This window comes from Triticum dicoccoides, chromosome 4B, assembly GCF_002162155.2.
Source record: "Triticum dicoccoides isolate Atlit2015 ecotype Zavitan chromosome 4B, WEW_v2.0, whole genome shotgun sequence".
Lineage (NCBI taxonomy): Eukaryota > Viridiplantae > Streptophyta > Magnoliopsida > Poales > Poaceae > Triticum > Triticum dicoccoides.
In genome coordinates this window covers 362,052,507-362,058,538 of record NC_041387.1, presented here as the reverse complement: position 1 = coordinate 362,058,538, position 6,032 = coordinate 362,052,507, and positions in this window count along the sequence as shown.

The following is a 6,032-nucleotide window of genomic DNA, read 5'->3' as shown; positions in this document are numbered from 1 at the left end:
GGTGTTGGAGGAAACCCTCGCGCCCAACCCACAGCCCTGCTGGCTGGGCCGCGTTCAGGTGGGCCGGTCGCGACCTGGGCCATGTGCGCCCATGCGGGCCGACCCCCCTCTCGGTTGGGCCTTCCCCGTGTGACCACTCGTGGGCCGGCCCACTCAGGTGGATCAGTGATTTGGCTCCCGGCCAGGCTCCCTCGGCACCCATCCCCGCATCGCCCACCCGCTCCCACCCTCGAAAATCCATCGTCGTGTGAACCCCCAGCGCCGCCGCCTTCCCTCCCAGTCTCCTCCCCGTGACGCCCTTGTCCGTGCCCATGCCGCGCGTGTGGGGCGATGATGACCCGCGGCCCAAGCGTCGGGCCGATGACCGCACCGACTCCTCGAGGCCTTCCCCCGACGCTGTGCGGCACGAAGCCGACCTTCACCGGCAGGTGTCGTCGCGCGACGGCCGGCGTTCCCCTGCTCGCTCAGACTGCCGCTCTCCGGCTCGTTGCTCCTCGGCTCGGGCTAGCCGCCGGGACAGCTCCCGGTCCCGCTCGCCTGTGCCGGCCTCCGACTGGAGATCTCAGCGCTGCCGCTCCCCTCGCGTCCTCGTTGTCAAGACGGTGAGCGCTCTCCAGCCCGCGGCGGCCGATCCTGCTCCCCTGCGCGCCCCCAACTCCCGCCCCCCAGCTCCGACACGCGCCGCTACCAGCCTCCTCGCGGCGAGCCGAGCTTCCCGCCGGGCGCAAATGGAGATGGCCGGGGCAAGCAGGGGTCCAAGCGCAAGAAGAGAGGGCTGGGCCGTGGCAATGGCCCGGCCATGCCCGCTGCTCCCCCTCGTGACTCGGCTGCTTCCGCTTCGACCGCGTTGCTCCTCGATGACCAAGTCGACGACCTCGTCAAGTGCTTCAACTGCGGCCTCGCTGGTCACTCCCAGGTCGCCTGCACGCGCCCGCAGTGCTGCATTGTGTGCTTGGACCTTGACCATCTGGCTGCCTTTTGTCCCGGCCGCCCGGTGTCGGAGGAGTTGATGATGTACGGGCATGGGATTGAGGGCCTCGACTATTTCCACATCGAGGTCCCGGACATCCCTCAGCCTTCACACTCGCTCCTGGCGATTGTTACCGTGCGGGATGGGGTGGCGTCCCCTGAGATGATCGAGGTGGAGCTCAACCACCTCTACCACTGCACCTTGGACTGGCAGGTCACCCTGCTGGCTGGTGGCCAGTTCTCGATGGTGTTCCCCGATGTGGTCAGCCACGACTACGGCACCCACAACGGCGACATCACCCTCGCACTCAACAAGCTCGTGGTGGACATCTCGGTGCTTGTCCGGACCCCTTGGCAGTGGTCGTCCTGGACACGACATGGATCCTCATCGGCGGCCTCCCCGACACCGCGCGCTCGAAGAGGGTCATTCGGAACATGTCCCACATCCTCGACAAGGTGGTCGTGGTGGACGAGCTCTCCCTCCGCAAGGAGGAGGAGGAGGTGTGGGTCAAGGTCAAATCCCTTGACTCATCCAAGCTCCGTGCCACGATCCGGGTCTTCTTCAACGACCAGGGTTTCGACCTCCGGATCTCTCCCGAGCCGCCCAACCATGTTGGTCGCCCCCGCATCCCCGAGGACAGCCTCTTGAGGGGCGGCCCCGCTGGTGGGGGCATGGGGGACCATCGCAGCGACCGTGGCCCCCACCATGGCCACAACTCCGACTCGGAGGACGACGATGAGGAGTATGAGGACAGTCCCCGCCACAAGCACCCTCCCGCCTCGGCTGCCAGGGGTGGCGCAGGAGCCGGCCGATCCCACTACTCGGCCCCTCCGCCCCCCGCCCCCCGCTGATAGCAGCGACGCTTCTGACGCGAGCCTCCAGGTCCTTCCGGCTTCGTCCCCGCGCTTCCCTGACGATACTCCTCTCGGCCTCCCCACTGTGGTCTTAGCTGGGGCCGACCTGTCGCCTGCCACCCAGCCTCCTCTGACTGCTCCTGCACCGCCCGAGGAGGAGGGGAGTGACCGGGACCCGCCCCCCTTCCCTTCTCATGTCGTGCCGGTCTTGTTAGACCTAGGGGTGATTGATCCCCCTGGTCCGACCTGACACCGTCCTCGCTGGCTCTCTACATCATCACACTTGTGTCTTCGTCGACCCTCCCCCTAGCCTCCTCGTGCTCCATCCTAGGTGGAACGTCCGCGGTGGTGACCACCCCTGTGGCCGCCTTCCCACTCCCACCTCGGATGCCGGCCTACTCCAGGCGGGGCAGATCGACCTCGACCCCGGTGATGTCTTCACGCCACAGTGCTCGGATTGAGGCGTCCATGCCGGAGGGTAGCCCCGCTCTGCCTATCCCCGAGCGGGTAGAGCTTCGGGCCGCCGCCCGGAACCTTGAGCCAGGTACTCCGTCCATCCCTGCCACTCCTGCTACTTGCTCGTTCTCTGCTCTAGAGTTGGCTCTACTCGGCTACCTCGCTAAGGTGGCTGCGGACTCGGCCATCGTGTTCAGGGGAGAGATAGCACCTCCGTTAGATAGCCCCTCTGTTAGTTCAGACTGAGGCGATCCGCGCTTGCGAGATCCTTGATGGTCGTCTTGCCGAGACCCGCTCTGTCCTTGACAGGGTCTTCGCATCTCCTGAGTGGGACATTCGTTGCCCCCTAGCTTTGCTTCGAGAGACTACTCGGATTGGTTCCGATCACGCCCCCTCCTCTCTTCGGAGAACGAGCGTCCGCCCCGACCGCCCCACTTCCGCTTTGAAACATTCTGGTTACGCCAGCCTAGTTTCGCCATTGCGGTGGTCGCTCGATGGCGAGAGGCGCGCGAAGCCCCCCATCGTTCCCTCTCGTCCGTTGACTCCTGGCACTTCTGTGCAAAGCAGTCATGGCAATTCATGAAAGGATGGGGTGCTAACGTGGGCCGAGATATTCGGGAGCGCAAGAAAGTCCTCCTAGAGGCCATCCAGATCCTTGATCTCCGCGCGGATGGCGCGGGACTATCAGCCGAGGAATGGATGCTTAGATATGACTTGGTCATCTACACATATGAGGAGGCTTACTGGTGCTTGCGGGGTACTTAGAATTGGGTCCTCAAGGGGGATGCCAATACCGCTTACTTCCAGGCCATCGCCAACGGCCGACGACGCCGTAACTCCATCCCTCTCCTATGGGATGGAGAGACCCTCCTGCAGCAGCCAGAGGACATCCGGGCCCATGTAGACGGCTTTTACACAGACCTATTCTCTGCCTCCCCTCGGGGAGGGTTGGCCCTCGCTCACGACATTTGGCCGGCCCACAGGCGTGTCTCGCCTGCGGACAATGTGGCCCTTACGGCTCCGTTCTTCGAGGCAGAAGTTTGGGCGGCCATTAAGGGCATGAATCCATCATCGGCCCCTGGCCCGGATGGCCTCCCTGTGTAGTTCTTCCAGACCTTCTGGGAGGCTATTAAACCGGAGGTGATGGCCCTCTTTGAGGAGTTCTATGTAGGCTCCATAGACCTTACCAGACCAAACTTTGGGATTATCACCCTCATCCCCAAAGTAACGGGAGCATCGGATATTCGCTAATTCTGCCCGATTACGGTGATCAATGTCATCTTACGCATCCTTGCGAAGGGGTACACCATTAGGGTGGCCCCAATAGCAGACCGGATCACACACCCAGATCAGTCGGCATTCATCCAGGGGCCCGTATATCCTTGATGGAGTCCTATTGTTTCAGGACGCACTCCATGAGGTGCACTCCAAACACCTCAAGGCAATTTTCCTAAAACTGGACTTCCACAAAGCATACGACACGGTCAGTTGGCCCTTCCTTCGGGAATGTTTGCACATGCCTAGATGACATGCTAGATGAACTTAGTGGAGCCACCATTTTCTCAAAAATTGATCTTAAAAGTGGCTATTATCAAATTCACATGCAAGAAGGTGATGAATGGAAAACTGCTTTTAAAATAAAATTTGGCCTCTATGAATTTATGCGAGTCATGCATCTTGTTCTTCGAAAAATCATTAGCATTTGTGTCGTTGTCTACTTTGATGATATCCTTGTTTTTAGCAAATCTCTTAAGGAACATGTGCACCACCTTAGAGAAGTCTTGCAAGTTTTGCGAAATGAACAACTATATGTGAACATGGAAAAGTGTACTTTTGGCGTAGACAAGCTTGTTTTCTCGGGATTTGTTATCTCCTCTAAGGGTGTTTAGGTTAATGATTATAAAATTGACGCAATTAAAACTTGGCCACAACCAACAAATTTGCAACAAGTGGGTAGCTTCCTTGGCGTAGCCGGTTTCTATCATCGTTTTGTTAAGGAATTTAGCACTATTGCATCACCTTTGCATACCTTGAGTAAGAAAAATGCACCTTTTATTTGGGGACCCTCCCAAGATGCCGCATTTAATGAACTTAAAACCTTGATCACACATGCTCCATTACTTGCCTTACCAATTTTGACAAAACATTTGAAATGCATTGTGACGCTAGTGGTAATGGCATAGGTGGCGTGTTGATGCAAGAAAAATGACCCATTGCATACTTTAGTGAGAAACTTTCCGGCGCACAACTTAATTACCCCATCTATGACAAAGAATTATATCCCTTGCTAAGAGTCTTGCATGTTTGGGAGCATTACCTTAGACCAGATGAGTTTGTCATACATGCCGATCATGAGACGCTTCAATGCCTTAAAGGTCAAACCAAGTTGAATGAAAGACATGCCAAATGGAGTGAATTCATTGAGTATTTTCCCTATGTCATCAAGTACATTAAGGGCAAAGAGAATGTAGTGGCAGATGCTCTTTCCCACAAGTGCATATTACTAACTCAACATGAATTGAAAGTTGTTGGCTTTGACCACATTAAAGACTTGTATGCGCATGACACGTTATTTGCGATTCCATATGCTAAATTTCAAACTAACACTTCTTGGGAGCGATATTATCTCAAGGATGGCTATCTTATGCGAGCTAACAAACTTTGTGTACCCGAGTCTTCTCTTCGCTTGTTACTTTTGCAAGAGGCTCGCGGCGAAGAACTTATGGGACATTTTAGAAGCGACAAGACCTTTGTGGCGCTCTCCAACAAGTACTATTGGCCAAAGATGTTTTGTGACATCGCGTGCTATACCAACCGGTGCTCCACATGCCGCAGAGCTAAGTCTCAACTCAATCTCATGGTCTGCATATGCCACTTCCTATTCCGTATCATCCATGGGAAAACATTAGTATGGAATTTGTGCTTGGTTTGACTCAAACTCCAAATGGCAAAGATTTGGTGCTTTTTTGTTGTGGACCATTTCTCTAAGATGGCTCATTCCATTCCTTGAAACAAGATAGACGATACTTCACATGTTGTCAATCTCTTTTGTAGGGAAATCTTGCGATTACATGGAGTGCCCAAGACTATTGTATCGGACCGCGATGTCAAGTTCCTAAGCTACTTTTGGAAGACACTATGAACCAAGCTCAAAATCAAGCTCTTATTCTCTTCGTCATATCACCTACAAACCTATGACCAAACGAAGGTCACCAACCGGACACTATTTATACTCCTTCGTGTGTTGATCAAGAAAAAACTCACGGAGTGGGAAGAATGCTTGCCCATCATCGAGTATGCCTACAATCGAGTACAACACTCCAATACCGGTAAGTCCCCCTTCAAGGTGGTCTATGGCTTCAACCCATTGCCGCCATTGGACATCCTCTCGCTACCACTATAAGAGCGAACGAACTTGGACATGAGCGCAAGAGCTACTTACATCAAGAAGATGCAAGAAGATACAAGGCACACGATTGAACGCCAAGTACAATGCCTCGCCACCAAGCTCAAATCCACCAAGCATCCTATGGTGTTCAACCCCTAAGATCTTATGTGGCTACACCTTCAAAATACGGTTTCCCCAATGAGCGCAAGTCAAAGCTACTACCTCGTGCTAATGGACCATTCAAGGTGCTAGCACGCTACAATGACAATGCCTACATGATCGACATCCCACGCGATAAGTACAACGTGAGCGACATCTTCAATGTCAAGGACCTATGTACCTACCATGGTGATGAAGTTACCGA